Raw genomic sequence first — 20,421 nt, forward strand, 5'->3', positions numbered from 1 at the left:
TTCAGGCTATTAAAAAAACGATTTTTGTGAAACGGCCCAATCCTGAGAAACATTTGCTTACGAGCAACAAGAGGAACAAACTCACCGTGAGTATCTCGATAGCCCGAAGTCTAAGTTCAACCTCTGGGTCGGTCACGGTTAAGTACCGCAAGTTTACCTGAATTGAAGGCAATAAAAGTGCATGCGGAGAAGGTATTGAAGTAACTTGTGGTACCTTAGCAAATTATCTGTTTCAAAAAGTAATCTGTATGCGAGGTATTTTCGGTATGTGTGGCTTGTATAAATTAGGCGTCTTGTAAGGTGGCAAACTATTATTCCGTGAGCAGTAGGTGAGACGATCCAGCAAGACCTTTTCCCGAAAGAACAAAAAAACAGCACAAAACACCAGGCACTCAGAAGGGCATGTGGATGTAGCTGTTATTGACAATGAAGAGTGCGGCATTTCAAAGGACAAATTAGTCGACGCACGTCTCGTGTTATTTCTTTTTGCCCTTGTCTATTTCCGAGCCTTCCTTCTCCTCGCCTCAGCCAGCGGCCACCTGCACACCCCACACTGCACAACGGCTGATCTTTGCGTTCCCACTCGTTTTAAGGCGTCGTTTATTCAGATAATATCATGCTCATGAGCTACAGGGGGTGTATAGCATGTGTTTGCACATATCGTCGAAGTTATCGTCCGTGCTACGTGAAGTGTAATGGTACCTACGGCTTCTGCACGATCTATAAGAGTCAACCGAATCCGAATCGTGTTAAACGGCGAAAGTAATTAAAAACTGCTAGTCAACACTACGAAAAAGAATCTCAAGCTTTATTTACTATCGATATGTATATCTTGTTCATTTTAGTTTTCAACCCTTTAGGGAAACTAAAATTTTTGAATTTAAATAAAATCACCAAAGGAATGAAACATTTATTGTTAGACTAGAGTTTTTAAGCATACTTCATATTTTTAGAAACAACATTCACTCATCACACCTAAGGCCAAACTTATACTTAGCGAAGACAATATAAACAGATGGCTGTGATTGACAGCGCCATGCTTGGCCCTTCGAACAAGATAAATTGAGGAGGGACGTGAAGCGTTGCACTCAGGTATATCAGCGTGATATACAATGTTTTCTAAGTTGTTCTGCGCATCCCCAATAAATTTTGTTAATGTTACGGAGAAATGATCATTGCTAATCATCTACGTCGATCCTTTCTTACTGCGGAGTCGTTACCACGCGTATCCTAAATCACGTTGGCTCTCACCAAAATCTCAGTGCTAATTACAAGAGTATGTTCCCAGTCCCTGGCGCTTAGCCGGTATTCGAGAGGACCATGCAGAAGTCACCTGTCACGTGGGCAGAAGTCGAGGCTGATTCCCGTCGAGATGCACTACAATGGCGTCTCTCAAAAGGTCTTCGACGACACATTGTTGCGGGGGCGGGTAGATGTGTTTAGGGTGCATACCTTGTTTGCCTAACCCACTTCAATCTTTGTGGTATAGATTTACTTACTTTTTTCTTGTTGGCTCGCCAATCATCCTCACCCTAGTCATGCAGTTCAATTGGAGAGCTAGTGAATGAGGAAGCAGAATAAGAAGGCGTGCCTAAATCTCTACTAATTGCGCCATGGAAGCCCTGGCATTCAGACGCGTTACCTCCGTTGTTCGCTTTCTTACCATGAGTATCATGTAAATGTAAACACATTCAGGTCATTATAAGGATTAATTAGAGAGGACCAAGTGGTTTGTCTCCAGACTTTTTCATTTTCAGCAGTGCCACTGTCAAACTTACGAAAACTTCCCGTGAAACAGGGCAGATGTGGTGAAGCAACTCCATGCCACAGGTACAACAAGGCGACATAGCACAAAGCATTCATGCGCGTGCTGTGCAGCAAACGGTTAGTCCGCTAGAGATGCCGGCGTGTTACTATCACATGGCAGTTGAGGCAGGTATTCGCGAAAGTTTGCCTTTGCTCACATTTAAACCCAGCCGTAGCCTATAGCTATATACATTACAGTCATTCTTTTGCTTGCCATGACGACTCAGCACAAACACCACGACAGGTGCACCATCGCTAACGAGACTTCGAACAGGTCCTCGGCAAAGCAGCGTTTTTTTAGTGTTCATCCTGGGTTTTTGTCTCGTTTAACATAAGTTCAGTCAGCGGACTCTTTTAAGTGCAATGCACTGCTTAAGCGACCCTGAACCTGCGTCCACCGGCGATGTCCGCGCACGTGGAGATGGGCGCGCGCAGCCTGGTCGCTGACATGGCACATACCCACGTGGGGGATTGGTCAGGAATCTCCTCGTCTACCTTGGCAACGGGGGGAGATGGGCGCGCGCTGCCTGGCCGCTGACATGGCACATACCCACGTGGGAGATTGGCCAAGAATCGGGCGTGAGAAGGGCTAATGCACCTGCTTAAAGGAGTACTGACACGAAATTTCAAAGCTGAGATCCGCTCTAGCAATCAAGTACAACGACAACACAAATAGGTGTCAGTGAATAAATGCATCTTTCTTTCTTTGTAGTTGTGTGTGTGTGTGTGATCTCTCTTTCGCGAACATTACCGAACCACGCAAATTCAACTCGTGCATTCGCACTTTCACATTCTTCCCCTCGGGGAAATGCGGGGAATTTTTACATACCAGTCCCCATTCCCTCGAATACTCGCCGCGGTGGCTCAGTGGCTAATGCGTTTTGCTGCTGAGCATGAAGTCGCGGGTTCGATTCCCGGCCGCGGAGGCTGCTTTTCAGATGGAGGCAAAAAGCAAAAACGCCCGTGTGTACGAGATTTCGGCGCATGTTTAAGATTCCCAGGTGGTCAGAAATAGTCCGAAGCCCTCCACTACGGCGTGCCCCATCGCTTGCGCTGCGTAGGCGCGTTAAACACTACAATCAATCAATCACGGGGTTTTCTCGCGGTGAAACGCAAGCACAGAAGGCCCAACTGCCACTGGGGATACGAAGCAGGTAAAGCAGCATTTCCGTAGTGACGTGATACCGCACCAGCCAAGCTCCAAGCAAGATAAACCAGAAAAGACACGCAAGCTGTGCGCTGTCTTCTAAAGGAAATTGCGACGCAATGAAGAACCTTCGAAAATGTAGCTTAGTAGAGCTTTCTCTTTATAAAACAAAAAGTAGCCAGTTGCCGACACCGGCATCAGGACCTTCTGACCTGGAGGAAGCAGGAACACCCAGGAAGCCCCCGAAGCTGTTCAATAAACCATCTCCGTATTTAACGTTGCTTGCCGAAGTTTTCGGCAGCAATGTAACAATAATTAGAGTACTTGCCTTGTAACTGCCGTGAAAATGTTTTGAGATATTTTAAATGAACGAGTAGTATTACGACTTTATACAAAACCTGTGACACCCAAGCATTCTTTATGATCTCGCGAATTGCGAAAACCGCCGTCAGGATTTGTAAAACGGATATGCCGATATACTGTGCAGCAGGGTGTAGGACAAATGGTTCCGGAGCAAAAGGTCCCGGATAAGTTGTTCTCGGGCAATAGAGCCCCGCACAAAACGGTCCCGAACACTATGGTCTCAAGTAAAAAACCGGACAAAATGGTCCCAAATCAATCCTCCCACCCATTAAAAAGTCGTCAATACCTGTTGCAACGATTGCAGTTTATGTGCGTGATGCAAAAAGGGGGATCTCGCAAATGTTTAGCAATATTTTTGAAATTTCGTGGTGTAAAATAAAGCTGCAGCAAGTTGAGAACGAATACATTCTGCATGTTATCACGAAACCAAAGACCACGCAGTTGTCGAAGGAAAACAAGTTTATTGGTGCGAAATTGTGCTCCCCGAACAACTCAATGAATACACAGGCGGCGAAACAGCGGCAAAGTGACGTGCGAAGCGGCATTCGGCGGGTCGAATCGAATGCTGCGGTGTCGGCTCCGCGAGAATTTATCTTTGGGTGGGAGTGTTTCTGGAACGGTCGATTTGCATTCAGAACAAAGGAGATTATTCTAGCCTGTTCACGTTAGTTCGGAACGCTCTCCCTATCAGAAGAGATAACACATGCGGCATAGAAAGAAAGAATAAAACACGCGCTTCCCTTGGCACACCGATAACAAAGACTGGCGCAGCCGAGCGGTAAAAGTAAAACATAAATAAACACACCCAATGCATGTTTCATGGCATTACCCCCCCCCCCCCCTTTTAAGAGTGCAGTGACCCGACGCTAAAAGAAACGACAGTCTGAACAAGTAAAAACTAAAAGTTCGTCATCGTGTGTAGAAAGGTTATAGCGACCCATGTGGACGACTTCGGGCCGCGTGCGTCCTCGTGATGTTCCGGCATTACCATCGGTGATCACCTCGCAAGTTGGCCAACACGTCGTAAAATCCGGTAGGGTCCGAAGTACCGTCCCAGAAGCTTTTCACTGAGTCCGCGTCGTAAGATGGCAGTCCAAACCCACACACGATTCCCTGGGTAGTACTCGGAGTCTCAGCGTCGGAGGTTGTAGCGGCCGGCATACACCAGCTGCTGGTCCGTTGTACGAACTCGAGCGAGCTGGCGGGCCTCCTTCGCACTCTGAAGGTATCCTTAGACGTCGGCGTTGAGGTCCTCATCCTGTATGTTTGGAAGCATAGCGGCAAGCATCGTAGTCGGCCGCCTTCAGTAGATAAGCTCGAACGGTGTCATCTGCGTAGTTTCCTGGATAGCCGTGTTGTACGCAAACGAGACATACGGAAGGACTTCGTCCCAAGTCTTATGTTGAACGTCGACGTACATAGACAGCATATCTGCGATCTTTTTTTTCAGACGTTCCGTTACTCCGTTGGTTTGGGGGTGGTAAGCCGTCGTTCTTTGGTGATTCGTGTTTCTGTAGCGCAAGATTCCTTCCATAAGCTCCGCAGTAAAGGCCGTTCCGTGGTCCGTGATTATGACTTGAGGGGCTCCTGAAGAACATTGCGCTTCTTCCGCAGTCTTTCTCGGGAGAGAAGTGGTCTCAGAATAGCACGTCATGTAGTCTGTCGCTACGACAATACAGTTGTTCTCGGATCGTGAAGTAGTGAACGGGCCCAGAAGGTCCATTCAAATCTGTTGGAAGGGCCTCGATGGAACGGCAATCGGCTGCAGAAGTCCGGCGGGTCTCGTGGACGGCGTTTTTCGTCGTTGGCATGCTCCGGACGTAGTGGGTGACGTCGGATGTAAGGCGGGGCCAGCAGCACCTCGCCTTGATTTTTCCGATTTTGCGAGCTGTTCCGAGATGTCCCGAAGACGGATTGTCCTGGCACGCTTCCAAAATTTCGTCACGAAGACCTGCCTGGATAACAAGAAGTTAATTCATTCTCGTTGCGGGGCTGAACTTTTTCTTCACGAGGACAGCGTTTTGAGGCTGAATACTGGTAAGTTTCGTTTGAAAGCCCTAAGCACGGCTATATTGCGCCCGTCCAGGTTGTCGATCATGACGTGTAACTCGGCGTCGGCACGCTGTTTGGTGGCCAGATCGCTCTCCGTCACGACTAACAACGCGCTGTCGGCATCGGAGTCTTGAGGTGGTGAGTCGACGGGGGCAAGGGACAGGCAGTCGGCATCGGAGTGTTTCCTGCCGCATTTATAGACAATTGTAACGTCCAATTCCTGTAGGTGTAAGCTCCATCGCCAAGACGGACGGGGGGGTCCTTCGAATTGGCGAGCCAACACAGCGCATCGTGGTCGGTTACAACCTTGAACGGTCTACTTACACGTAGGGGCAAAATTTTGAAATGACCCATATGATAGACAGGCACTCTTTCTCGGAGGCAGAGTAGTTTTTCTCCTCCTTCGACAGACCACGGCTGGCATAGGCGATTATCTTTTCGCAACCGCTTTGCTTTTGGACGAGGACGGCCCCCAAGCTGATATCACTGGCGTCCGTATGCATTTCCATTCGGCGTTTTCGTCGAAACGAGCCAGCATGGGCGGGTCTTGCAGGCGTTGTTGCAGCTCGCAGAATGCTTTTTCTTGGGCGGTTTCCAAACTGAAAGGGGTGCTATCTTTTGTCAGGCGCGTGAGTGGCTCTGCAATGCGTACGAAGTCTGCGACCAAGTGGCGGTAGTGGGCGTACAGTCCAAAAAATCTTCGCACGCCCTTTTTAAATGCAGAGCATTTCTTAGCCTCGCCTCTTCCTGCGTCGGACGGCGTCCGCGGCACAGCTCCGCGTCCGCAGCAGGTGTGCCTCTCCTCCTTCCCTCCTCTCTCTCAACAGCAGCTGGCGCGCGCGTGCGTCATAGTCAGCCCGTTCGCTCCGTCGCGGTCTCGGCGTAACATGTGCGTGATAGCAGCGCGGTGGGGCGTGGAAGGGCGCGCGCTGCTTGCCCATGCGCGCTCTCCCCCACCGTACTGCTCTCCCTCTACTGCAAGCGCTGCAAATATAAAGCGGCTAGCGGTCGCTCGTGCTTCAGTCACTGCGTTGCTCCTTCCTTCCTTGGTTAACGCTCGCTCCACCCTAACCCGACTTTACTCTCCTCCCTCTACCCCAAACCAACACCAACGCAACTACGACCCAACTACCCACCCTAACGCGACTTTACGCCGCGTTAACGACCCCCAATGCTCTGCATTTACTCGTGTTCCCCTCGCGGGAAGGCGCGGGAATTTTTTTTGTCTTTCGATATGGGCAAGTTCGCTATTGCTGAAGTTTTTGCCGGGTCAGGCAGGACTCCCGCGGCTTGCTGTCGTCAGTACCTGTATCGATTGTATTTTAGGTGAATGACGCAAATGGAAGAATCTTGCTAATGTTCGCAGTATATATAAAGTTTTCAGGTGTAAAATTAAGCTGCAGCAAGATGACAAGGCGGTAATCCTTGATATACTGCCCGATTTTCTACGGGAATAGGCCCATTCGCCACATGGTTTTTGTCATGGGCCTATTTACAATAGGTCATCTGGCAACATTGGATCATCCACACTAAACTTTCTCATAGGGGCGCAAAAAAAATTTGGTTTATTTCCTTTTTCTTTTTTTTTTGTTTTCACACGTTGAATATAGTCTGCAGTGAGGTATAATGACCCACGGTCCTACATCGCTCATATTCGGTTGCATTGTGCTGGGATGTATTTTGCTGAAGACTATATTTGCTATTGTTAACTCCAACTGCACGTTTGTCAAGTAATGTGAACACTTTTTGTAAGTGAAAGCAGGTTGACTCATCCCTGCTCTTCAAGAGCACATTTGTTAGTCAAAATTTTTACTTTCGTCTTGTGAAGTTCCCTTTGCCTGCAGGGTCATTGCAGCGCCTCTTCTTTAACTTTGATGTGACTGCAAAAATGACCGTTTTGCAAAAGCATAGCACCATCGGTGGTGATTAAATTAAAGTTAAACTCAAGAGTAAAATTATACCCAAAATTTCGTTTTTTATAGGGCACACACCTTTCAATTTTAACGTAAAATCAAATTCTTCTATATCAGCTACAGAAAAATCAGCCGGTGTAACAGGAAACAGGAGGAATAATACTCACCCGTCTTCCTGGAATCTCGTCTATGATATGAGAACCCTCTTCCTAAATAATCACCTGCCTGGATGCCCGCTTCTCCGTGTTACTGGATGTTCCTTCACTTCCCGCTTCCTACTATATGGCCTATGCCAAAACGTCATGTGAGGAAAGGACTGTATCTCGGCTAGGGCGGGTTGCATAAAAAAATATAATACTAACGATAACAAACGAACAATACGAGGAAACATTCCATCGGTTAGTAACTAATGTGGGAGCTCAGATTAACTGTCATAACTCACACCGAAACGCTCCATGAAGTTCCCGCTTCAAGCTGGCGAAACAATTTCGTACCGGTTTTCCCTTTGGACCATATTGCCTGTGTTTCCACTTGGCACCAATTTGTCCTGGACCATTTTGACAAGAATAATAGAGTCCGGAAATTGTCCGGGGCCATTTCGTCCGGGACCATTTTGTACGGGTCCTGTGCGGCAGAATCTTAAGCAGTTTCTTGTAATTCAGGCCGTGCGGACTCCATCACCGCATACATCGCATGGTGAAATTACTAGAACAAGGGTCGCCCTAAATGCAGCATGTTCATCGTATACAGTGGTGTGGCGTGGTTCCCAGAGTAGCACGCTTTTATTGCTGCGAATGTGTCATGGTAGTATCATTCATCCTTCCTTTTTTTTACGGCATGTTTTTCCTGTTTCGGTCACTTTGACTGCGCATTTTCTGTGTTTTTGGGTCTCTTTTAAACCCACCGCTTGCTTCTTTGCGGCATACACTTGTTGCATGCTAGTAAAACGGAATATTACATTAAACGCACAAACCACGTCCCTTTACCCAGTGTTAGACGGCAAACGTAAACCCAGCTGGCCAGTCTCCCTTTGTAGCCCAACACTCACGCTATGCGCGAAACGTGCTTTGCTTCTCACCTAATTGCCATTCGCGTAAATTCTATAATAAAACCTTTTGAATTCTTACTCTAGGCATCTTACACACATTTTCTCACAATTCCCTGTATCTGGTTTACCTTAACAAGGCTCGGATAATAAACATTTTGGAGCGAAGCATTTCGCCTCTTAGTGGTGTCGCCTGTTGTAAAAGCAAACCGCACTGCAGAAAAGGCAGCTTTCTTGCCGATGATAATCGTGGGATTAGTGAAAAAAGTTACTTGCTTCTCGTTGTCTTAATCGAACCCGTGTACCTCGCATAATGAAGCCATCGTCTATCGGATTGCGTGGTTCGTGCACGGTCGAACCAGATAGGATTTGGTCAGAGGTGCACAGACATGAAAATTAGACAAAAATTCACCCCTCGGTCTTCGGACAACGATAACTGAGCGCTTAGAAAAGCAGTGGAATAACTTCATCAGTAAAGCACTCCAGAGCACAATTCCAGTGCAGTAAACAGCATCGAATAAAATGGGTTCTTTGTTTGGTGTACACCTTGATTTTGAAAAGTGTCGCGTTCCCCTGTCGTTGTCGTTTCAACATAGGGATAGTTTTTTTTTTGCTGGTGATCTAATGCAAAACCTTGACAATTCCGTGGTTACGTCCACGTATCCATCCGGAAAAAAGCGGTTCCAAGCAAAGGCAAATATATTAAAGCAGAAATCGTTCTAGTTATAATTTAAACTCTAACTTTGGTGGCGTTTCTGTGCCAATTTTGGTGTGTTTTTTTATGGGCAGTTGAGCAATATGGGCGCCGTCCGTGGGTAGTTTTCTGTGGCATGAACACAAGTTTTATCGAGCAATACAGATACCTAGACTTTTCCTAGTTAACCTACATAAAATAACTAGTGTGCACACAGATATCGCCTGCACATGTGGCCTCACTATGTATACTAAACCTACGTTTTATTACTATACGCCTCGAGCTTTGCGATCGCTGCGCCGCCTGCCGCCGCTTCTCCGCGGCGCTGACGGGATTTGCGCTGCGTTACTGATAGGGGTTCGTGCAGTGTTTTGGTTCTATTTCGCTTCTTTTCGCTTTTCCGCACCCTAAAAAAAACTTGTTATGGTGACTACTATAGGCAAAGAGTACGTGTAGGTCACTTAAAAAGCAGCTGCGTCTTCGTAGAGTACGCGATCGCCTGCAAGAGCTACCCGGGGACGCGGTTCTGCGCGCTTCGTCGCCGCTCTTCCGGGCGTCGGCGACGGCAGCAACATATCATCCCTGTCACCTCCAAAACATCAGGCACAAATGAATTCTACTGACGCCTCGTTTAGACCTGATACTGGCACAATGAGAGGTTGGCTTCATTTTGCAGCGTGGACAACGAATGCGGCTTCGTTTCGCATATATACGCCGCAGAAAAGTATGTTTCGGGGATGTGATTACCCAATCCCGGACAATGACTCATGCCTTTTATAAGAATATAAACCATGCGAAAATGTAAAGTATATTCCAAGCCTGTGCGTCGTTAAATATGTGCCCACACACGCCATATAGCAAGAACCAAGGAAACGAAACCACAGGAAAATAAATGCTGTGCCAATGCGGAATTTAGAAACATAATAGCTCTAACGGAAATGAAAAAAAAAAAAACAGTGCAACTTCTGCCATGCTAAAGACGTTCGTCTAAACTTAAGCCAGGTAGGTTTCACTAGACCAACTATACGCGAAATGCACTGCTATTTCGCGAAAAATCGGGGGGGGGGGGGGGTGCGGGGAGGGGGACGCCGTGTACAAATGCGGAGCGGAATCAAGCAATGAACGTTTTAGTAATCCCACACATAAATCTCGCGTTCACTTTCCTTTTGTTTTTCTACTTCAACGAAGAGCTGATCGTACGGCGGGCGCATTTTTGGAAGTATACAGGGTAGGCTGTTCAACAAGCAATGAAATGTGTCGTTGGAAGAGTGTGGTATGTGATAAGGCCCTATGATTTCAGTTTCTGGTTTATTCTGCAGGCTCCCTGTGTCATATGACGATATTTCGAAGAAGCATTCAGTCGCGGACGCGGATTATATTGTAAGCCCGTCTCCGCGCTGCTCGCAGAGGATATATGTAGCAAATGAAGGTCTGCGGGCGCGCACCTCACGACAAGACGACTCTGTCGTGTGCTGATCATTGTCCATCGTACTTTTGTTGAATATTCCCGAAATTAACACAGACTGGCTTGTAAATGGTGGTGATCAATATCTGAGGTATAATATTGGCAAACGTAACTGGTGTGCTGTCAGGTATGAGTGCTCCGCTGATTACGTAAGCGCACAAAACCGATTTAAATCGTAGTGTATAGCCGTAGCATGAACATCTGAGGAACCGGTGGTTACGGAGACACGGATAGTAAATTCAGGTCAGTGTACTACAATCGGCTCCATCATACGCCGGTTCCGCGACGCTGGCCTGTGACACACACCTGGCGCTTATACAGACCGAAAATACCACACTAAGATCGCGTCTGAAACATTTACACTCTCGTATACACACCCCATTTGCGAACAGAGTGACTGCTCCACACAAACATGAATTTCAAACGCCCGCAAACGGTAAATCTCAGTCGTGAACGTGCCGCAAAAGCAGCGGCGGCACTGGGGAGCGGGTCGCGGACTCCCGCGCCAGCTTTCGAAACGGGCCGCTAGGGGGATTTCAGTGGCGCCCCTACAGGCCGCGCTCGAGGCGTATAGGTCGTTCACCAGCGCCTGTATTTCTTAAGGCGATGACCTCTACTTTTCAAACATACCCTACGTGATATTGCGATATGAAATTTCGATATTTTTAAGAGTGATTTTTGTAGCTTTAAGTAACTTCAGATGCACTGCTTTTGCAATGCCGACCCCTTCTGGCATCACGAATACATATGGGGAGGAAAAAACGAAATGACAAGACCAAGGACAAGGGACAAGAGAAATTACTGCACTGATTCACTGAATGTGGTTCGATGCATGCCAAAAATGTAAATGTAAATATGTGCGTTTTGTGTGTTTTAGGGATTTTTTCAGAACCATCGCGTGCTCCTTTTTTGCTATGACGGGCTGCTGAAATTGCGCTCAAGTGCATTCAATGCTTTAAAAAAATTCTTTATTCTTGAAAGTAAGAAAGCTTAAAATATATCGGGCGTGCATCGCCGGCGCTCGGAAACAGTTTATAGCTTAGAAAAACGGACAGTTGGGGCCTAATGGGGGCAGGCAGTTGTTGCGTGGTAATAAAATAGAAGAATAAATTAAACACACATCATGTCCTTTTGCCTTGGGTTTGACGGTGAAAGTAAACCCAGCTTGCCGTTCTATTGTATGGCATCTTGGTGGTGTTAGCGCATAAAGGCCCGAAGGAAAAGAATATGTGGAGTATGCAATAGGCTGACTTAAAGTGTATGCGTTATTAAGAGCACGTTGTTTTACTAAGCAAAACCACTACCGTAGATATTTGCCCATGCAAACGCCACTTCAGTCATGCAAATTTTGGAGGAACCCCGCTTTTTTTGTTTGTACAAATCTCACCATAACTGATGGGATTATATGAAAGTATGTCTTTTTGGGACTCCAACACTATTGCAGCCGTAGCATGTGAACGCCACTATTTTTGTGTTCAGCGAGACATCGTGTTTTCTAATTCGTCAGGGATTAAGCCACTACTCGCTGCTTTCTATTTGGACATTACTTATGACATGCCAAATCACTCTAGGGAGCGATCTGAGGCTGCGAAGCTGTCGTGGTTTCACCGCTAAATATCACCCTGCCTTGTCACAGGTTCATCACTGGCTGGCATTCCTGCTGCTCTTTGACCGCCCCCTGCGCACTCGCCTGGAAATCTGCAACCAGCCGCTTCCCCCCCTCCTCCTGGATGCCCTCACCGCAGTCGTAATCTGCCCTCTGTTCGCTGCCATCGCATCAAGCTGCTGGGCATTTAAAAGCGACGTAGCCTGCGTGCTGGCCACACTCTAGGGAGCCATCTGAGGCTGCGAAGCTGCCATGGTTTCGCCGCTAAAAATCACCCTGCCTTGTGACAGTTAAAGACCAAATTCCTTTGTTTATTGCCTGGATGATCACTTGCTAACGCTGCCTGGGATCGCTCCTGGTGTTATGGCGCCTACTGTTGCCTCCTTAGCTAAAGATTTTGAAGAGTTTAAGAATTCTATGAAAAAACAACTCCGTTGTCTTACTGATGAGTTGAATGCTTTAAAAGCTGTCACTGTGTGCGATCCAGCTAATTTGAAAAAGCTACAAGGTGATTTTTCTGAACTCGAAAAATCAGTTGAATTCATAAGCGACGCACTTGATGCAGCTAAAGCCGAAAATTCGAGCCTGGTTGGGAAGAACCATGAACTAATCGCCAAAAATGAAGCTCTCGAACACAAGGTTGCTCAACTCGAGCAGTACTCACGCGCGAACAACCTTGAAATCAGAGGTGTTCCAGTTACTAAAGATGAGGATTGCCGCGGGATATTAGACCTGCTCGGCAAGGAGATCGAGTGCCCGCTGAGGAAAGAGGACATTGACACTGCCCACAGAGTACCAACCCGAAAGGCGAATGAAATGAATATAGTTGTTAGATTCGGCCCCCGTGACAAGCGATCAGAATTTCTCGCCAAAGCCCGGAAGACCCGCCCAACTACAACTTGTCTCGGATTTCCTGTAACACAGCAGAAGCCAGTTTACGTCAATGAGCATCTAACGGTGGAAAACAAGCTTCTTTTTTCTAAGGCACTTGCTCTAAAAAGGCAGTACAACTGGCTTTATCTGTGTACCGAAAATGGCACCATCAAGGCAAGGAAATCTACCGTGGGCCGTGTTTTTCGCATCATTCGCGAAAATGACCTCAATGTCTTTTCGTCATAATCCTTAATCAGTCAACTCTGTTGCCTCCATCATGTCTTATCTTAGCCCTAAAGAAGCTGAATGAAATTTAACTTGCGCTAACAGATTTTCTGCTGTCAACTTTAATGCTCGCAGCTTACGTAAAAACTATGAAGATATCGTGGCTTTTCTTCAATCCTTAAATCATTCATTCTCGGCAGTTTGCTTCTCTGAAACGTGGCTCAGCCCGGCTGATAAGAATTTGTATGACATCCCAGGGTACTCTTGCGAATACGGTTACTGGTCTGACGCCCCTTTTGGTGGCTCCGCTGCTTGTGTACGTAACGATATTAGTTACCGTAGACGTCACGATCTAACCATTAATGTCGCAAATTGTGAATGCGTATGGGTTGAACTTGATTCCATCTATTCATCTCGTAATGACAAAAACTGTTTTGGGGTGTATTTATCGGTCGCCTTCTTCTGACTTTTTACAATTCTGCGGTGCTTTCTCTATCATTCTTGATAAATTATCGTTCGAAAAAAAAGACGTAGTCATTTTAGGTGATTTAAACGTCAACCTTCTTGATTGTAGTAGTTCTAGCACTTTGGAATACATAAGCTCTTTTTGTAGTTACAGACTACAGTCATTGCTTTCTGTTCCCACCCGCTGTCCTAGTCACGGCCCCCATACGTTACTGGACCACATTATTTCAAATTTGCCAATTTCCCCTACTGTTGGTGTAATTCAAACATCCCTTACAGATCATTACCCGATATTTCTGTTTTTCAAGCTGTCAAATCATTCCATATCAAACCATAAATCCAAACCCGTTTTTTCGAAGGAAACATTCATTGACATTATTTCTAGTAGGGACTGGTCTCGGATTCTTAGTTTATCTAACCCTGAAGACGCTCTGGATGAGTTATGGAACGTTGTGATTGCGGCAGTTAATGAAAGTACTACCCTCTGTTCTTCTAAAAGAAAATATAGTTTTTCCCGTTCCCCTTGGCTTACTGATTCTCTCCTGTGCTCATTACATAAAAAAGACAATTTGTATAAGAAATCTAAACGCCAACCTTTCAATGAAAGACTAAAAAATTGATACAGATTATATTCTAATATACTTCCTTCAGTTCTAAAAAAAGCAAAACGCATCTATTTTGAAAAACAAATTCAACAGGCTAACAACAACACGAAAAAAAAAGTGGCAGCTGCTCAATGATTTTCACAACGCGGGAAACCGTCCAAATAACGTATTGTCCTTGTATTATAACAACTCTGTTATTACAGACTCTGCTGCCATCTCGAATGCTTTTAGTGACCATTTTTCCAACATTTTCTGCAACACTGATCCATCTCATGGTATTCCGCGTTATGAGAGATGCGCACAATCGTACTTTCTTCGTCCAACCTGTGCCAGAGAAATCAAATCGATCATTTCCTCGTTAAAAACTACAGGTTCTGGCCTTGATGGCATTTATTGCAAGCAGATTAAGTTGATTAGCGCGATTTTGTCACCAGTCCACAGTCATATTTTGAACCTGGTCTTTAAAACTTCAATTTTTCCTTCGCCATTAAAGATTACTAAGGTTATCCCTATGGTTATCCCTATATTTAAAAAAGGCGACCCTTCACTCCCCGAAAATTACAGACCCATTGCAATTCTACTGTTTTTTGATAAAATTTTAGAAAAATAATTGAAGTTCGAGTGACGAATTATTATAACAAATTTAGTATTTTGTCTCCTTGCCAATTTGGCTTCAGGCAAGGACTGTCTACTGACCTTGCCATCGCGTGCTTCACTGATATGGTAAAGTCTGTGGTCGATCGCGGTGACATAGCTGGGGCTGTTTTCATCGACTTCAGCAAAGCCTTCGACACAATTGATCATAACATTTTGTTCTTGAAATTACAATCGTATGGTATTTCGGGACCCCCTTTATCACTCCTAAAGAGTTTCTTGAGTAATAGATCCCAAGTCGGATATGTCAATGACTCCAATTCTGACCATAAGGCTCCATCTTAGGCCGCTTGTTATTCTAATTTTTATTAATGATCTCCCTTCTTGCCTTCATCACTCCAGTTGCTTTCTCTATGCAGATGATACCACTATTGTGTCATCCCATCGTAATCAGCACACTTTGATGTGCAATTTGCAGAATGACCTGTTTGCCATCCAGAAATGGTGCTTTTGTAACCGGCTCGTTAATATTGTTAAGGAAACTGTTTTTTCCGTTTCACTCCCCTCAAAAACACCTACTTCCCGTCCCTAATTTATACATCAACGCAGATTTGATTCCGTCTAATGGTCGCGTGTGTTTTCTTGGAATTATTGTGGATAGCCATCTCAAATTTCATTACCATGTAAATTCAATTTGTACAAAGGTTTCATATGGAATACGTGCCCTGCTCAGGGCTCGATCCTACTTTGATATAAAAACATTAGTAACTATGTAATATGCGTTTATTCATAGTCATTTGAATGTTTGTATATTGTCTTGGGGCAGCGCATATTGTAATCATCTCTGGACTCTTCAAAAACTCCAAAAACAAGCTTTAAGAATCATTACTTTTTCTTCCCGTCTATCTTCTTCTACTGCTCTGTTCATTGAACTTGCGATTTTGCCCCTCCTCTGTCTTTACCAGCTAAATATTGGCACTTTGTTCTTCAAAGTATTGCGTTGTGGACTCCTGATATCTATTTTCCCTCCTAGCACTATCTCTAACCCAAACTCCACTCGGTTCTGCTCTCGCAACAACTTTGTACTTCCCAAAGTAAGAACTAACTTCGGTAAACAAACTATTCAGTTCTCTTGCTTGCACATGTGGAATACCTTAAACCTGGACATTAAATCTTCTCATTGTGTCATACCCTTCAAGAAAAAAATGAAACTCTACCTATTGTCTTCATTACAGTGATGCGACGCGTCTTATTGTAGTTTTCTTCCTATTGTCCCAGCTGATTTTTGGAATATTTGTTCAGTACTCTTTTCTATTACGTTTACCAGTGTTGTCATTTTAATTTTTTAGTCATTTTGTTAATTTGTATAGGAGGTCCCGCTTGCGGTTTTCATAACCATGGGACCTCCTCCTGTATATACTGTGTACCCATATCATGTTTGTTTATTAAAACTTCTTTTCAATTCAATTCAATTCAATTCAAATAGCGAAAAACAAATTTTCTCTTCTGAATAAGTCGCAACAATATGGTCGCATTATTGTGCGCTTTTGCCGAAAGCAGTTGGGGAAACAATAATAGTTTTACATAGAGTGTGCTGCTTTATTACTTTTATAAAGTGGTAATGCACCTTTAAAAATTGACGTTGATGAGCGAACGCAAAAGAGGTAAAGCAATTCCATTTGTTGTTTGATTGCACATCACGAGAGACGAACCTTGCCGAAACGTTTTGCTAAAAAAAAAGCAATTGCTTTGTCGTCTTGAAAAAACTTTTGGGTAACAGGATAATGCCTAGAAACGTATTCTCATCTTTATCATTTTTGTTGAGCGTCAAATACTACTGGTATTTTCTAAACCAGTTCGCTACTTCCATGTCTTCATTTTAAAGCCTTGATCGCACTGGACAAATGAGGAACATTGCTGACCAAAAACCATTTTTTATAGTTGGGAGAGCTGCTTTACTATATTCTGCTATAACGTGTGAAAATCTCGCTCCTAATGAGGATTCACCTAAAACTACTGATGGTGAAATCAGGTGTCTTAAAACCCTGGAAATAAATTCTGTACTTGCAGATGCCGAATTTCGCGATGGCAATGCGTTTTTAAAAGGAGTTTCCAATAAAAATGATGTTTTAACACTAAAGTGCCGAGCTTATTTTGGCAAGATTTCTTAGTTTTTGCTTTTACAGATTTGCCGATTGCCAATTCCTAGTATACAAGCGCAAATTTTGTGCGCGTTTTTTTGTGTTTTTGGATCTTTTATGGAACCACTGCGTGCTCCTTTTTTTAGGAAAGGGGGGTGTAGTTACACTCCAGCTATGAAGGCCGCCGTAGCAGACGGCTGCGTATTATTGTGAATTTAAACAACACCTATAAAGTTCGCCGTTTTAGATGCAACGCATCTCATGCTTGCCCCTCGGTCCTTCCTGCGTCTGTCCCGCGTTGCCCGCACAGCTGCGCCTCTCCTCCTCTCCTCTCTCTGATAGCGAACACTCTCTTCCAAACAGCTGCGGGTTGGCGCAGCGCACTTTCACTCCGTTGCTAGGCGCCGGTGGGTGGCGCTGGGCTCGGCGCTGCGCATGTGCAATACTCTCTCTCTCTCCGCGATCTCCTCTCCTTCGGGCGCTGTGAATGTAAAGCGGCATGCCGCGCTCCGGCGGTCTCAGTCGACGGTCGTCCGTGCTACGCTTGCACTCTATCGCACTACTCGACGATTGCTTGATGCGACGGTATAAGCGTAATCAACACGACAGAAACGCCAATGGAACCCCCCGAGAGGCGTTGCATCACACCAGGTTTCCCGCGAGGGGAGGTGGGCGTAATTTTTATTTAGATACAAGCTCCCTTAAGACTCTTAAGACTCTTTCACACTCTTAAGACAATGCACCGTATTCCGGATCGTATTGCTACTGCAGGCTAAGGAACGTAATTCTCAGCCACTAAGCTACTACGGTGTCAAATAACCACCTGCAATTGCGCTTACAGACCTCTGGCTGAGGTTTAATTGAACGTTGGGAGAAACACAGCATTACGAGTGTATTCGTCTTAGTTCCAAGGTGACATACGAATAAGTATCTCGCCTTTATGATAATGGTTCCCCACAACCCTCCCCAGAAGTGGTAAAGCAATCAAATTCAATTTCAAATTTCTTATTATTACCATGCAGAAGACAATCCTACCCCGAACCTTACAAACGCAAACACATTGGACAGAACGCGACTAGACTTTTCTTACATGATTGCATGAAGACAGGTAGTACTTACGGCGTTGAAAGAAATTAGGATGTAACGAATAAGACTCCTCTCAGACAGGAACTGAGCGCGAAATGCCGAATCGCAAAAAACCAAAATTTCTGGGTAAATTTTCTGCATGTTGTATCCTAGAGGGAAATAACAAACACCTAGTGGAAACATGCTGTAGATGTCACAGATCATTGAGCTTGCGTGTAATATGTGCTGTAGTAACAAAAGTACTGCTTAAAGTTTCTTTTCATCATTCAACATTTTTACTTCCTTTACATTATTATCACCAGCCACACAAATATGCGCACTAAAAAACACTAAAGGTCACAGAAGGCATCCGTTATGAAGAGGGAATTATTACTGAAATTTGGCAACCAGTGCATGGGATATGTTACAACCAACATATGAACGCGTGGAAAACGCGTGGTTGCTACTATTCTTAACTAAGTTACCTACTTTGAGTTTCTTTTCACACTACTGCACATTAAGTCTCACACATGTGCTCAGGCTTGCGTCCGTGTCAGGTGTTGCGAGAAGCATAATTTGTGCTAGAATGATACGAACTTGAGAGAACTTACCTCCGACACCTTTTGCACACGACAAGCAAGAAATAAACCAATATTCATCGCGTTTTAAAAAGATATGCATCTGAGTTAACTAAATGGTAGCACGATCGTTCCTTTAATCACACCTCATAGAAGCACACACCGATAACCGACTAGATAACCGAGTATCGGGTGGCTCCCATGATCTGGTTAGCGTAACAAAGGAATTCGCAGGTCATAGTGCATCCAAACTCTGCTTTCTATTCTGCATCAAACATAACCAAACTTTGCATTGCGTATTCCACATACGTACCGAACCAATTTCTACTTACGAAACTTGCTTTCAGCTTAGAAGACAATCAATAGAACTGACTTGTTAGCGGGGCCCGGGGAGGGGGTGCGGTACTCTGTTCCCTTTCTACGACTAACAGAATCACGTCTCAAACCAAGCTCAGGTAAAGTTTGAAGTTGTCAAAGCAAGTTGGTGAATTCAGCTAATCGTGTGGTTTTTGATTGAGGGTTTGAGAACTTCTTCAAAAGGAGTAAAACATTACATGAAATGGTATTTTTGACACAGTGCCACAATATTTGTCCTCGTGCTTCAAAAATGGTGAAAATATACTGTACATAGCCCTGCTCGGAAAGTGGGAAAGGCAATTTAAAAGATACAATAAAACCGAAGAGTCTAAAGCCGGGCGTTATGAGTATGTTCCAATTCCCTGCGAAAAGGGTAAGTTTTTGCGAAGCTCCAAATAGTAGCGCAGATTCTGCGTAGAACAAGATTGACCGAAAAACATTTATCACCGCCGGGAAAAACTCGTTCAAATAAGAAGTTTCTAACAAAGCTGTACCGCATGGTTTCCAAAAGTAGGGCTGCATTTTTGTAGGAACCAAATCTTTTTTCAGTAGTCGCACTTTGATAGCAGCTCATTAGTGAGGTGTGATTGATTATAGCACGGGAAGAAATTTTTGCCTCTTCAATGCACTTAGTACAAGAAGTGCCTAATCTTAGCTCCCTCTGTGGCTATCTGTAGGAAGACAAAAGCTTACCCTGTGTGGTGTTTCAGTATATCTTTATAAGCTGTTGAAGCCTCAATCGCTTAATGGCGAAAATCGCAAGTTTCCTGCTAGAAGAAATAACGCCGTTTGCTTGAGGACTAGTGAGCCTACCAAAACGCCCGCGCTATATTTCAGGAGTCAAAATTCAAGGAGTTACTCGACAGCTGCGCATGCGGAGAGCTATGGAATAAAGTTAATGGCGACCCGCTGGCCTCCCACGTTATTGTTCGGCGGCAAAGCCCGCCACCGCCTGCTCCGACACCCGACCTTTACTTCTGTACAATATCCTGACCCTGCAACTCAACTATCACCTGTGATAGTTGAAGCCATTTTTCCCTCCGGAAAAATGGCCTTGGCTTGCTTTCTTACTGCAATGATGGCGCTTCTCATTCGGTGCGGAAATGACCATGGTTATAGTACCTCTATTAGCAACTTCATTGGGCGTAGAAATTTCACTTGAAAACGTTCAGCTGCCAGACTCCGGTGGATACTCCGGCGTTCATCATTTTTATAACAGGACAGCTATCTAAGAGACACACGTTATTATAGCGATAGTTTTCCAGAGCTCCCACTTACGACACATCTACGAATGGATCGAGAACGTCTGTTTGTGTGTCTAACTCCTTTCAATTTTAAGGGGAAAAACTTACTGTAGTTGAGATTGTATCTCGGCGTCAATTTAGCATCAGATCCCAAATTTACTCCCGCTGGAAAAAAGCAAGACG

At 45.0% G+C, this 20,421-nt stretch overlaps 1 long non-coding RNA gene across 1 annotated transcript; it reads right to left on the reverse strand.

Moving 5' to 3' along the window:
- Positions 1 to 85: 85 nt before the first annotated feature.
- On the reverse strand, positions 86 to 20,404 carry LOC144141363 (uncharacterized). The gene is made up of 3 exons (XR_013316551.1): positions 20,347 to 20,404; positions 18,114 to 18,229; positions 86 to 157 (listed from the first exon to the last, which is right to left on the reverse strand). It is a non-coding gene; the product is annotated as an uncharacterized LOC144141363 (long non-coding RNA).
- Between the last annotated feature and the right edge of the window lie 17 nt (positions 20,405 to 20,421).

Source organism: Haemaphysalis longicornis, unplaced genomic scaffold, assembly GCF_048455015.1.
Source record: "Haemaphysalis longicornis isolate Haplotype H1 unplaced genomic scaffold, Haemaphysalis longicornis Haplotype H1 scaffold_6, whole genome shotgun sequence".
In the NCBI taxonomy this organism is placed as follows: Eukaryota; Metazoa; Arthropoda; class Arachnida; order Ixodida; family Ixodidae; genus Haemaphysalis; species Haemaphysalis longicornis.